Source organism: Lepisma saccharinum, chromosome 22 (assembly GCF_977018435.1).
Source record: "Lepisma saccharinum chromosome 22, izLepSacc3.1, whole genome shotgun sequence".
Taxonomy (NCBI): domain Eukaryota; kingdom Metazoa; phylum Arthropoda; class Insecta; order Zygentoma; family Lepismatidae; genus Lepisma; species Lepisma saccharinum.
The window spans coordinates 19,486,028-19,501,016 of record NC_139250.1 but is presented as its reverse complement, the minus strand read 5'-3'; the positions used below and the strand labels follow the sequence as shown (position 1 = coordinate 19,501,016).

Here is a 14,989-nt window from a genome sequence, read left to right as displayed (position 1 = left end):
TTAGATCCCTATGAGGCAGTACTTCAAGTGGAAGTTGTAGTCAAGGTGGATGTTTGCTTGAGCGTCTGCAACATTTGGGGGGATGCACAAATGGTTTTGTATGGTGATATTGGACCAGAATAGCATTTTCTACGTAACACCTTTTCTGTCCCAACTTCGAGCACTACGCTCATAGGTCTCGGGGCAAGATCCGATGGATCCCCCGGACCAACAACAGGTAATTTTCCATTCATATTTGAGCTGGAGTGATCTTTTTTCGTCTATGGTACCATTTCAGCAAATGGCAAGTGAAACCTACCATATTTCATTTTAATCTGAGATTTGACAACGTGCTATATTTGCAAATAAATGTCAATATATTATTGCATAAACTCAACGGTATTGTTGTATCAGTTCTTGTGAATTATTTCCCATGGTTAAACAAGCTAGAAACACATATATCAATATATGTTATTGCCCAGATACAATCCTACAACATAATATAAAACGCTACAGAACCTACAAGCGTCGCGGCCTTGTAATGTAGGAATCCCGGGTTCAATACTCCTGTGGAGGCACATTGCACGGTGGTTCGGATCCCATTTTAAACTGTAGGTCCAGTCCCGATTATCCTTACTGTGCATAAAGTGGACTTATAACACCAAATCAATCAATCAATCAGAAGTGATATCGACGTATGCAGTCCGATCATATACTGAGAAATATTTCTATGCTGCTGGTGTAAGGGAGATTACATCGAGAAATAAAAGCCTTTTCTAAACGTTCAAATGTATTCCGTTATTCTGAAAAATCAGTCCCAGTTTGACTTGTACGCCCCTCATAGTTTTGAAATAATAAAATTACACTCTAGTTTACTAAAGTTGTGAATGAAACGAGACTTTCGGACAGTGTCTCGTTTTTGTTTTCGTTTCGTCTCTTATGATCGTCAGATGGAAAAATACATTTCATCTTGATGTCCGAGTGCCTTGATTTCTTTACATACGCGATACGCTCGTGGCTTCTTTCATTGAAAGTAGGTTGTCAAACTCTTGACCTTGCGTATTGCTGCTAACAAGCAAAGCATTCCATATTGCGTCACGTGTTTGATAATAGTTCTTAATTGTAGTTAAACTCAACGTTATTCAAATTCTTGTGCTGAACAACATAACGCAATTAGTTTACGAAATGATGAAGCATTTTAGTGTATTTGTGAGCGCAGGCACTGTTATTCGTGCATTTCCGGATGATAACGAAATCTGTTCGTAACGGTTACATGACCATTATAAATTGACTTGTCGAGTAACTTTCAGTACTGATAACGCCATCTCTCAGCTGGTGTGAAGCTTGGAACTACAGAATGTTTCTGTCAAGGCATTGCAACAGACTCTTTCGAGGTGAGTTTAAGGTTTACGGATCAGAGTTTTTTAAATCACATATTTATTCATTTAGATTTAACTGTACTTAGGAATTTCGTAATCGAATCAGGGTCGGCCCCATTCACACGAAGCTACTAGGGTATTTTGAGACGAGCGAATACAAAATGTTGACCATTAACTTAATTTCAAAGGACAGAAAGTGTCTTGAGATAATTTATCAACTAGTTCTGAATCTCCAGTGTCCGCTGTTGACCTTGTTGCAAATCTATTCTCATAGTTTCAAATGCTGCCATCAGATTTTCAGTGCGGATGTAAATTTTTCATGTCATCGAAACCTGAACTCCTCTACACACCCTCTTTATTTGAAGATAGGCCCTCTCGGATGGCATAGTGGTAACACCGTCGCCTTGTAATGAAGGGGTCTCGAGTTCGATACCCGGTGAAGACACATAGTGATTCGGTTCCCATCTTCAACTGTAGGTCCAGTTCCGATTAGCCTATCTGTGTATAAAGTGGACTTAAAAGAAGAACGCATTTGAAAATAGGACGCAAAGCCAACAGTAGAGTTTAAATGCTCTTCTGTAATCAAACGATTATTCCACATTGGTCTGGATTAAAATGAACACGTTGTTTCCTTTATTACACTCGGTAGAGTTTAAATAAGGCATTCAAAACTTCTCTATGTCAGGCCCTGGACGGAGAGTGTTTCCACCAGCGCTCACCTACGCTTTTTCCAGCAGCATCAGCTGGCTGCCGCAAGACGCGGAATAAGTTCTGTGGATTCATTCCCTTCGAATGCATTGAAGCGCAGTGATTTGGCCAACTGTTAAGTGTGATTTTTAAACATATGTTTTTCATACAGATTCCAGGAATAGCGCACATGAAATTCACTGGGACAACTCACAACACAAAATTCGCTGTATATTTTAGGCACATTTAACTCGCAAGAAACTGTGAGACTGGAATGAGTCGCGGTCATGCATTCCCTATGCCGAAGATCTACGAAGAATGCCGAGGCACGGAGCATATGGCCGAAGTGGCCGAAGGTTCCTTTTCCCCCCGAAGTGTCACGAAATATGCCGAGGGTGAGCGACATACGGACGAAATGAAACCTCTCGTGGCTTTTACAACAACCCTTATAAGAAGATATGTAAAAGAATGGTTTAAATGAAACTGTAAAAATAAATTGACAACAAAAACACAGTTAATACATTAGCATATGTTCTACTTTATAAGGGAATGACTCATTCCCTTCATTCCACGGAATAACCGCCCATGATCCCATCCACCCACTGTACATCGCTTAACACCCACCGTGTGGCGTTTGGAGCGTTTGTGGAGCCATGGGCGTCCGGAAGGGGGGACAAGGGGGGCCGTGCCCCCCTGGAAAATGAAAGTCAACCAAAAATTATGTATTTCACACATATAATTTCACTTTAGCCACAATAATATGTGTTAATTATTGCATTAACACCATAAATTCAAATTTAAGCATTTTTTTAGGGAACTACACTCTTTTTGGGGAAAATGTGACTTGTTTGCCCCCTGGAAAAAAATACCTTCCTTGCCCCTCCTTGGAAAAAATCCTGCGGACGTCCATGTGTGGAGCTACCTTATTTGACACGTGCATTAAATCTTGACGTTGACGATCGCGTAGCAATAAAAATAAGGAATGTCAGGAGCAGAAACCAATTGATTACTTTTGTATCTGCTTTTGAGTGGGAAATGCAGAAAAGCAAAGTTAATTTCCGGTGTCACCGATGAGTGAAGGTAGGGAATTTGTATTTAATGTAGAGGGATGGGCATGATTAGCTGACAGTTTTAAAGTAGAAATAATACGGACACGTTTTCCTAGACCACATAAGGTAAATGGAATAAATTCTACACTTGGAGATTAAAAGACATCCTTCCCAATACTCTCAATTACTCGCTCGATGAGACTCCAATACTGTATTGAATCACATGATGACTACTTGAAATACATTATTTTTGGTTAGTATCAGTTTGTGTGTGTGTGTTATTTGAATTAATCTCCAACATGTAAACAGATTGTTTGTTCCTTTAAAATTATATTTTTACATATTGTTCAGTACATTGGCTTTGCATCAAAATAAGAATAAGATTTTTTTTAGAAAACATGTATTATTATTATTATTATTATTATTATTATTATTATTATTATTATGCTGGAATATCAGTTCAACTATCATGAGGTATGCTTGTGAAGTGTATACGCATTCAGCATGTTTCTAAGTTATTTTGTCTTGTTCCATGAATTCTTTGAGACTGTAGAGCAAAAGTGCCCACAGGGGGGTTTCATGACGCGCCTGCGTCATGGGAATATTTTTGGGGGACAAAACTTTATACAAATTATATATATCTTCACACAAAAATTGGTGGGGGGGGGGGTCGTTTCGTTTGATTGACTTGTTATTGATTTTTAGTTTTGGTTATTATGTACAGTTTTTCTACCTCCTTGTGGGTGATCGCGGTGACGGGGTTGAAATGAAACACTACCTTTTATGCCTTTAGAATCGGTTTGGTTTGGGGGGGGCGTGCTGTTCGCATTAATACAAGGTTAGACAAGCAGACAAAAGTACATAAAGTAAACATATATTGCTTAAATATGTCTGTATTATATTGTTCCGCAAATTCTGTCTGACCAAGATAATTTGAGTAATTTATTCGGCATAAAGGGGGGGGCGGGGAGAATGTTCTGCCTTTTCGGGGGGTGTCATAGGCCTTGGGGGAGGATGAGCACCGCTGCTGTAGAGAGCACACTCTGTCAAATATTTTTTTATTGTTTGTATTTGTTTATTTTTTGGAGATATTTTTTGTAACTAAGCATTTCGGGGCCCTTACACCTCGGGGGTTGCTGGGGCGGCTGCTACGCCACTGGGGGTAATATAAAGTTAGGGGGTGGCAAGGTAGAAATTAGGTGGGTCGCCAAAATTTCACCTCGCCCTGGTGAAAATTTTATCTTTAGACGTCGTTGTGTTCTCGGTACCATTACCATACAGTACAAAGCCGTTCTTGGCGCTTTTCATTATCTTATATAATTATTTTACAATGTTTAGTAAATTAATGGGAACTGCATAATTGATGTTTTAGTAATCAATTTGATGAATTCGAGCATGGCAGGACTTAATTCGATAGATTGTCGGGAGATGGTAGCACCTACTCCGTTCGTTGAGCTAGACGTCGCTTCAATCACATGCAGTGTTGTCAACTACATAAGTATTGTAATGAAATAGTTTTTTTAGGGCGCCCAGAGGATTTTTCTCAGGGGGGCAGAGTCGTAGAAACGTTTATTGTTATAATTATTGTTTTTGTTGTTGACATTATTATTTACTACTACTACTTTACAGATCATAAAATTCAAATTGGATTGAAAATACGGGTCTACCGAAATAACATACATAATCCATTATATTTCAAAGGTAAAATAAAAGATCTGCTGTTAATGGAACAATGGCAGAGTCGGGGCACATACTGAAGGTATCAAGTCACTCACTAAAAGGAATTGTATTATTGTATTATTATTACTATTGTCTTTTGTATTTCTAGTTTTTGTATGCAACTAATTTCTATGTATTTTTTTTCTTTCTTAATTTTTTATTTTTATTATTATTATTATTTTTTACGTTTAGCTTACTGCTCCATAAGTTTATAATAATCTCATATGTATTATCATATTGACAAGGGTTAGGTGGCAGAGCAGCCGTTGGCTGAACCTCGCCCGCTGAATAAAGAAAATTTATTATTATTATTTATTATTATAAAAAATTCTTGACTTTTTCTTGACCTTTCTTCTCTTTTTCTTAACCTTTTCCTAATTTTCCTTAACATTAATTTAATCACCCCCTACTTAGTATTTGTTGGAAATTAGGAAAATATATATTTTTATTCAATGAAAGAACCCTGCCACAAGGCCGGTTAAGGCGAGGAGGGACATTTTCCCCTAGGTCTTTCTCGCTGGGGCAGCTGCTGATCACTGTTGCCAACTTCGCTCTTATGGAGCCAGATCTGGCTCTTTCGTGCACTCGTTTGACTGTGAACTGTGGCACCCGCCCTCTGCCCCACTATGATGCCACCACTGGCTCCGGCCCATAAATACCAACTTTTGCCATGAGTGTACATTTTGCACGAGACGTGATATTCGTATAGCTATAGGCTGCGTCACCCACCTCTTCTTTCCTCCCCATGCATTTTTATATATAGCGCTGTGGCTAAGATGAAGATGACAATTTTGTTTTCCGGGAACCCTTTATTTTCGATTTTATATTAACATCATTGGATTATTGAGATGGGTGATGCCGGCAAATCTAGGCGGTGAAAACTAAGAATACATTGCCATCACTTTAAAGCTAACGGTAATAGCAGCACCCCACCCCTCTGACACCTAAAACTACCCTAGTAGGCACTTTATGCAGCCTTCGTTAATCTAGCTACTTGAAAGTCCTCTAGCTATATTAGTGGTGAAATTTAGCTCTATTATGCACATCAGGTTTGGCAACACTGCCAGGATGGCCGTAGGAGGCAAGGAGAAATGCACTAGGCTTATGGGACCATTATTTTATTAGTTCTCTCGGGAATATCAAACATCCGATGAGGTAGAAAAGTACATGGACGGAAAAAGGACACGTTGAACTATGTCATAGGAGTAGGAAAAGTCGAAACTCCCATTTGATGAGCCGTAACTTGAAGTTGAAGTTGATGTCCCATAAGGAATACATGGGATTCGGTAAATACTTGTACTAATTCATCATATTTTTCAAAAATCGCATAAGGCTTAATAATCAACTTAGGAAACCGCTTCCACTTGCCACATGGGGAGAAATTCATACTCTTCATTTCTGGCGGAGATCTTTTTAGTTGCATTGCTCATTCCGACGATATTGGAATAAATGCATGCCTGGTGCGTAATTGTCCCTCTTCGCCTTAAGATGAAAACTGAAGCTATAGCCTACTGTAAGAAGAAACTTACTTTAATTATTAATGCATGTAAAAATTAACGCTTCAGACTTTATCCTGGGTGGGGAATGGCCACATTACTTTGTTTGATATTTTTCAAAACTTCAATCATACAAGAATGTAAATCTTAAGAAACAAAGTGAACAAATCTTAACCACAACTCAATACAATTTTAGATTTCCATTTTATCAAATCTCAGTACACTAACAATGTAAATTCACTATACTGTAAAAAAGAAAAGTACAAAATTATTGACCACAAGCATAATTTCTTGACAGTCTTGACTGGTAGACATCCTGAAATACTTTGGCGTTGTATAAAAGTTCAGACTCGAGTCTACTATTTAAATAGAAACAGGATTCGCCTTTCTTCCTTTCCTTTCTTAATAAGCATCACTAGTCTATCACTTTGTTGATGAACGAACAGATCTTTATCTTCTTTCTGTACTCTTTCACAACGCGGTACGTACAGTGGGATCCATGAGTATTACCGTGTAAATTGTCCATCACCATGTTCTTTCACTTTATTTCACACAATAGGAGCTTCAAGAATTAAAAGAAAACTCAAAACAAACTGTTCACAACTTCTGCACCAGCATACATAAAAATCCATTGCTTAAAAACACATAAGATGTAAGAGAAAAATTAATGAAAATAGTCATGGACAATTTGCACAGTAATACTCATGGATCCCACTGTACCTCTAATCCATGGTTTTACATGCCGAATGGTACTGTAAAATAATAATAACAATAATAGTTGCTGTAACTTACGGCCTGTAAGTCACAGGAATGAGGAAACAATATGTTTTGTTATAAAATATCGCTACAATTCAGTAGCGGATGACCTTTCCAACAGTGTAAGCCTATCATGATGAAGGTTATTTCTGCTTGTGCTTACTTTTGGGCTGACATGGTTAGTGATTTATCCACACACATCGACCCCCCCCCCCCATTTTTTCAGAACACTTCCCTGGAATTTTTCACCAAATTAAAAATTCTGGATAAATCCATGGGATTGGTGTTTTCTTTGCTAGGCTGTGTATCTCCTACATTTAAACTGATAATTAAGTCAGTCTCATTCCTATCACAATGAGTAACGTAACGAGAAAAAATATGCAAAGTTAGATAAAATGAATAATAATAATAATAATAATAATAATAAAGAAACGAAAACAGAAGGAAACAGAAAAGTGCTGAATACTTTTTACAATCGCATAACCAAGTATCAGCTTCGTACCCTGAATCACAAAATCGGCGCACTTTATTTTTCATTTCTGTTACTATGCATGCTAGAGAAGGAAGTGGGCCTACCTACATCCACAAGTTTCTTCTTTGCAGCAAAATCCTTGCTGGATACCGGCGTCTTCAACAAGTTATCCACCCCACCGCACAATCACACTCATTTTATTCCATAATGCACTTTACTATCACACAACAGCACAGGGCCGACAGTCTTCCAATAGATGGAATTCGCAAAAGCAATACCTCGACAACAAGAACGGGGAAACAAAAAGAAACGAGATCCAAAATTGGTCACTGATCAAAGCAGTGATCTTTCGGACTGTGAGGGGAATATAAATTCCCTCTCTTGCCTTAAAATTCCCTATATTTAGTAAAAAAAAAAAATACAATATTAATTATAAAAGAAATCCTCACTAATTGTAGGGACATATCCAGAAATTTCTATCAAAGGACATGTAAGTGCTTTCTTAGGATAATGTAAAAGCAAATCTAGCACCTAAAAGATCATAAACAGGTTTTTCGAACGCTGTTCGAAGAGTGTTCGAATCACGGACTACGTAATTAATAATATTTGGTTCACATTTGACATGAGATTTGTAAAATTGGTTCAATCTTCAGCTTTCATTAACATTTATTTATTTATTTATTCTTGCACTTTTTAGCTCAATTATTACCCGCTGAGTTCATACATAAACGAAAAACAGAGATCTTAATATTTCTGATATTTATGCTCTCCTATAAGCTAAAAACAGAAACAAGAATTTAGCACATCAATGTGCATCTAGTTTTCCCATATCCAGCTCATTTTTAGGTTTTTCCTTTTTCCCCTTTCTGTTAGATTTTTGCTTCAGAATTCTCTGTTCCTGGAAAAAACCTCCTTGAAGCACCACCGGCTCAAATTTCCTTTGCAGTCAACCATTCATACAGCCCAACACATATATTTCTGCCGTGCGATGCGCGACACAACTCAAGAAGCAGTATTGCTAATGGAGCAGATAGAAAAATCGCTGCAGTGCGCCGATGCACAGCTGTTACGTACAACAAGAAAATTAGAGAATTCAGGTCTGTCTATCGTTGAGTTTTAAACGTAATGCATTATACCAGGACTAGGATTAATATGTACTAACAAGTGGCTTTGTATGTAGCTACATACACATGGACTAAAAATTCGCAAAATATGGACTAACACATACGTAAAATTATCAAAAATGCTGCAAAGAAGACTTCTTCATAGTGATTCCTTATTTGAGTGATTTCAAACAAAATAAACAATTTATTATTTTCCATTGCATTAATGCACTGGTGGCGTTGTAACTGTTCACTCCCAAAACCCGTCTACACTGGTACGGAACTGCAACGACAGATAATACACGACCGACACTACCATTGCTTTGAGAACTAATAACATGCGAACGTGTTAAACCGCGACAATTGGACCACAACACTCCTCCTCAAGCAGTATTATTGCCTCTCTGTGATCGGCGACAGTCGGTTGATTTTCTTGTACATTTACAAACGATGCCGGCTTCCACAACAATAACAAGTACATATACTGCCACTAGACGATAAGTTGCGCGGCTTTTTCTTTTGCTATGAACTTGTCACCCATCAAAGCATGGCAATTTTAACACAGAAAACAATATGCATCGCATTAAGCAGCAAAAATGACAGCCTCCTCTATGCAATTTTTACAAGAACATGTGCCGGAGCCAAGAGTTGAAATGCTCATGGAGCAACATAATTTATTTCTTTTGGACAATTCCAAAATTATTAAATATGAACAATTTGTGAAATAAACCTGTTGAAATATGTAAAATTAAGTTTAATTTCCTTAAATATGTAAAAGTATGTATGAAATATGGAAAATATTGACAATAAAATGTCGCAGCCGCTGCTCTCTTGCCAAAATTCTTTATTGGGATGCTGACACCTTGACTGGCTTCCTCCTTCATGAACTCGTGCACTTTGCTTAGAATTTCCCGAGCTTTGCTATGCAAGGTTTTTTAATTCAACTTTGACAGAACTGGGGGCATTATGGAATTTTAACGTTCATTAACAAACACACACTTTCACATACACACACGCAATACACGCACACAACGTCAAAACGGTCAAATACTTAGTATAAAATAAAAATATGGTGCTTCCAATCCAACAAAACTCATCGTCACTTTACCTGCCTTGCTCCTTCCATGACAGAAATAGTGCTTCATTATTACAGTTGGCAACACTAGTTACTAGCTAGCCAATGAACATGCACTGCATAAAAGAAGCAACCACTTCGTCATGCTATATTGCCACATTATCGTCCCTGCCGAACGGTGTGAACCGCGAGCTGGAGTGCTATTCAATTGTTTTCAATGATGTTTGCGCGAGTGTGTCCAGGAATGGAATGACAATATGGCAACAATGGCGAAGGTTGGCGAGCAGCGTAGAACACGTGATGCTGAGAGAGGGGGAGACGAAACAAAAATTGGTATCTGCGCAACGGCAAAGATATGTGTGTTGCACTCTACCCGACAACGCTGGACCCCCTCCTCTTGCAGGACCTGTGTCTCGCTGGCACGTATTCAGTGAAGCCAACCCAAGCATAATGGTGCTAAATCTCGCACAAGTTTAAAAAATCGTTTGTAAGTTAGGGACATAAATAAAACAAGAGGGCCACTTTTCGTTGTGGTTGAATTTCTCAAACGTTTCACGTATAATGTCGAATCCATGCCGTTGGTTGATCCATTCGAATTTATATTTATGTTTTTGTTATAAATTAATATTAATAATATGAAAATCACAGAACAATTTAGTAGTATGTAGCATAATTTCTGAGTTTAAACAACACCATGGATGTCCAGAAGGGACAAGGCAAGGAGATACTTCCTGAAAAATGAATGTCAACCATTTTCACACATACAATTTCATTTCAGTCACATCAAATTGTTAATTATTGTAAGGGCGTTGCAAAAAAATGTTAACTTCAAATTGAATTAGTATATTTTGAGAAGGGAAATATACCTAGTTTACCCCAACCCCTGAAAAAAAAATACTTTGCTTAATCCTCCCTGGTGGAAAGAAATACTGCGGACGTCCATGAACAACACTTTTTCTGAACATGAGGTTTGCAACGCTGCTGTAAGCCTGTGGCCGTAGGTTTACAAACCTAGGGTTTGGCCCGCTCTTCTCCCTATATTCCTTGCTCTTCTCCATCCAGATACGGTAGGCACTGCTCCTTCGCGGTCAGAAATTTGTAAGGCAACATTCAGACGGCTTACAACTTTCCGCAAGCAGAAGGCGGGAGTCCCCATGTGCCCCCTTGTGCTGAAGTGTTGCAATCTAACAAACAGGATCTCAAACACTGGTATCGGGCCGAGTTGAACTTTGAAGTTTTACGAATTTTGCCATATAATTACATACATTTTACTAGAACTAATAAAGTGTAAGCCCGGCTTACACGGCTTACATGGACGCTCCGATTACTGCTACAATTTCAACATTCGAATTACATTGATTGACTCTTTCCAGAAATTTCAAGAGGGACAAGTGCCCCTGCGGGCGCCGTTGAATCTGATAAAACATATTTTTAAGCCCACTTCACTTTATGCTCAGATAGACTCATCGGGACCTGACTCAAGATCGACATCTAGTAGCGGCTCGTGCCTAAAATAACAGGTGAAGAAGTATATTTATAGGCAATGAAAACAAATAGTAATTGCCAGTGCCCCCCCCCCCCCAATTTAAAACGTCTTTTTTGTCTTCATCCGTCCATCTGGAAAATGGTGTGTGCAACAAATTACACACTAAGTCATTTACTGGGTTCATTGTAGAAACCACAGCTCAACACATGAACACAACACACGATAGGAAACGCGAAACACACACGCGGAACAAGATCTCGCGAGAACGCGAAGATTTTGCCACAGGCACTGGATGCGATGTTTTCTCCGACGAGAGAACTGCTTCATCTAGAAGGCGACACCCGTTTAAGGCCAACGCTAGGTGACGTCACCGTTGCCATGACAACCGGCTAAGTTTTCCGCAACCTAGCGGTGTTTGCTCTTGGGTTGGGACGAACTGAATACGTGCGTAGCGCCGAGCGGCGTGTTATTTGAGTATTATCGTGTGCGTTCTGCTGGGAAATAGTTTAATTTAACAAGCAAATGAAAAATGTCAATATTAATTTGAAAATTAGGTGAAAACATCTGCACTTGTTGCACTTGGCCAGCCGCCACTGTATAACCACTGTGCAATGTGCATCCACTAGGAATCGACTCCAGGTAACTTGATTGCAAGGCAACAGCTTTACTACTACACTATCAGCAGATCCAAGCCGCTATGACATAGCATTTGTATTTCAGTTCATAATATTTTTGTCGTAATACGATTTAAACAGTAACATATTAACAGTAAGAATTTTGTAACGTAGTTGGCAATACTGCCACTATGTCGAAGTATATGGTGATCAAATGTTTGTTTTGCGTCAACCATATGATAGGCACGAATCTTGAATTCTTGTGTTTGTATTCAAGTACACCTAATAAACTTGAAGCATATTGATTGTCCACGTACTAGTACTTGTGTGCTTGATTGCTCTTGGATAAATATACAATTTGTCATTGTATTTACTACTGTAAGTACGGAAAAAGTAGTAAGAGTGCCGGTTATATAAATAATGCTGTTCCACGTTAGTGGAATATTAGTGTATACATTTCGGCCTTGCAGGTAATAATAATAATGATATAAAATTATGTTTGGCAGGCATGTTATTCTAAACTAATGAAAAGGAGGTTACCTTAGCATTAATTCTAGGTTTTAGCAAGATGTGGAATTGCATGTAAAAAATTGTGTTACCCAATAGTACCAGTTCGATCTCCACCGAACACCTCTCACTCGTTTATTTCCTTAATTTTAGCATTGATAATTACATATTCTGCATTGCGGAAGATTCTTTAAGGTGAAGTTATGCCTTTTTCCATAAAATAGTGTCAACTTTTCATATTACAAGTCATTATTTGTCTTCCTTGTTGTGCTTGGGTAACAGACAATATGGCGTGCAGTCGTGCTTGTGTTTTGTCGATTTGAAGTGGGTATGCAGTGTTTCAACCTTAACCGAAAAATACCTACTTTCGTGTTTATTATGTCATCATAAACCATTGACGGATAGCCCCAAAAACCATCCACGATAGCCCCACGAACCATTCACGGATAGCCCCAAAAACCATTCACGATAGCCCCAAGGACCATTTCCGGCAAAGTTAGGTTTGATTATGTTAGGTAAGCATAGTTAAAAAAAAAAATAAAGGCACGTTTGGAAACACTGCCGAGACCGCGTGACTTTCGACGCTCGCGCCATCTGCATGTACATAATGGAAACAACGGCCTAATGTTACAGAAGATGCAAGTTCCTTACGTAACAACTGATTATTTATTGTTCTGCAGCATTCCATGGTGAAGTTTTTAGTTTCCGCGAAAGAAAATACCTCCAAGAACCTCGACAATGATACAGAAAGTGATTTCAGTAAGTAGTTTCTCCTGTAAATTTGAAGTAATCCGTGCGGGCGATATCAGACAGTTACCAGCTTCCGTAACACAATATGGCGGGCACAGCTTAAGTCGCGTCGTGATTCATGTGGGTATGCAGTGTTTCCAACCTTCTTAACCGAAAAATACCTGAATAGCCCCAAAAACCATTCACAAATAGCCCCACGAACCATTTCCGGCAAGGTTAGGTTCGGTTAGGTTAGGGAAGCATAGTTAAAATTTTGTTTGTAAAACAATGCGATACAGCTTTAAAAAAAGAAAAAAATACCTTCACTTCTTGCGACATCCGGTTGACAAATACAAGCAACAGTCATTGTGCGTCGGAGGGATGTTTTTCTTCAAAAATACATGAATTCCTGGTAGAATAGATTCCACGATGGAAGAAAATACCTCCACGAACTTTCAGAATGCTACAGAATCTCATTTCCGTAAGTAGTTTCTTCTGTAAAAATGAAGAAATCCGTTCGGCGGAGATCGAACTGTTACCCAATTTTTAATAAAAGCTGGGTAAAACTATCAAAGCTGGGAAATGTCTGTAACCCGTTTATTCTGTAATTGTTGACATTCGTACTTACCTATTCTGCATTGCGAAAGATTGTTTAACAAGGGATTTAGCTTTTTTTAACGAAATTAGTATCTATTGTCGACATATCGAGTAATTATTGTTCATTCTTTTCTCGCTTTCTGAACACTCAAAATGGCGGGCAATCTTGACTAGCATTGTGTTTCAAATGGCAAAGCAGTGTTTCAACCTTCTTAACAGAAAAATTCCCGCATAGTCCCAAAAACCATTCACACATAGCCCCATGCACCATCACGGTAAGGTTAGGTTAGGTTGCTGTGTGTTTGGAAACACTTGACGGGGATTACGTCATCAGATGCTCGCAACATCCGGTTCAAGTACATGGGTGGAAATGCAAGCAACATCTTTCGTGCATCGGACGGACATTATTATAGAATACATGATTTAGCGGCCAAATACATTGAAAAATGAGAGAAAACACTTCTATGACCTTCCAAAATTACACAAACTCAATTCCGTAAGTACTTTCTCCTGTAAATTTGAAGAAATCCATTTCCGGCTCTGACATTTTTACCAAAAGCTGAAACAACTGCAATTCCAAGTGACAAAACATCTGCAATATCCTTTTCAGTAGAAAATATCTTCTAAAGTAATAACTTTTTCAACTTACATGCACTGAAATTGTGTTCTGAAAGCCTAAAGATTGATATTAATAAATCCTCATCATATAAATAAATTCTTTATTCTACCATAACCCTTGCAAGCACAGAAGTCAGAGCATGATCAACACACTACATTTCAGTCCGATAATTTTTTGTTTGATTTTTTGCTTGTGTCTTTTTTTTCTACTGATGCTCTAGACTTGTGCCTTGGGTACTTTTAATAAACATAGACGCTACAGGGGAAGCACAACTATTATTACTGTGGATTACTCATTGTACTAAGACAATTACTTTATACTATGCATTCAATACATATTATTTTTGCTTGTTCACAAGATGATTTGTCCAATATCAGTATCCGAAATTATTAATTTGAATTAAACATCAGAATTTTGTGTGAAGTTGGTTTGAAGTTTGGAACAATTCATTTATGAAGTTGCAAAAAGGAATTACTTTGTGAAGATTGGAGTTGTGTATGTGACTGCACTTGTATATTGGCACTGTGTATGAAGCTTCCCTCCCTCCCCACTGGATAATATCCTGAAGAGAAATTATAGTAGAGAAACTAAGGTAAATATTTACTATCACCCAAACAGATTTCTTCATTTTTGCAGAAGTGACTACTTACGGAAATGAGTTTCTCTAGCATTCTGAAAGTTAGTGGAGGTATTTTCTTTCATTGTGGAATCTACTTGAAAAA

General features: G+C 38.3%; 1 protein-coding gene across 1 annotated transcript in view; it reads left to right on the top strand.

Annotated features, from left to right (window-relative positions):
- Positions 1–12,026: 12,026 nt before the first annotated feature.
- Positions 12,027–14,989, top strand: part of LOC146004957 (bifunctional FAD diphosphatase/FAD synthase-like) — a 110,840-nt gene continuing 107,877 nt past the window's right edge. Inside the window, exon 1 of the mRNA XM_083144031.1 lies at positions 12,027–12,193. The gene's annotated coding sequence lies outside the window, so the exon portion shown is untranslated. The remainder of the gene's footprint in view (positions 12,194–14,989) is intronic.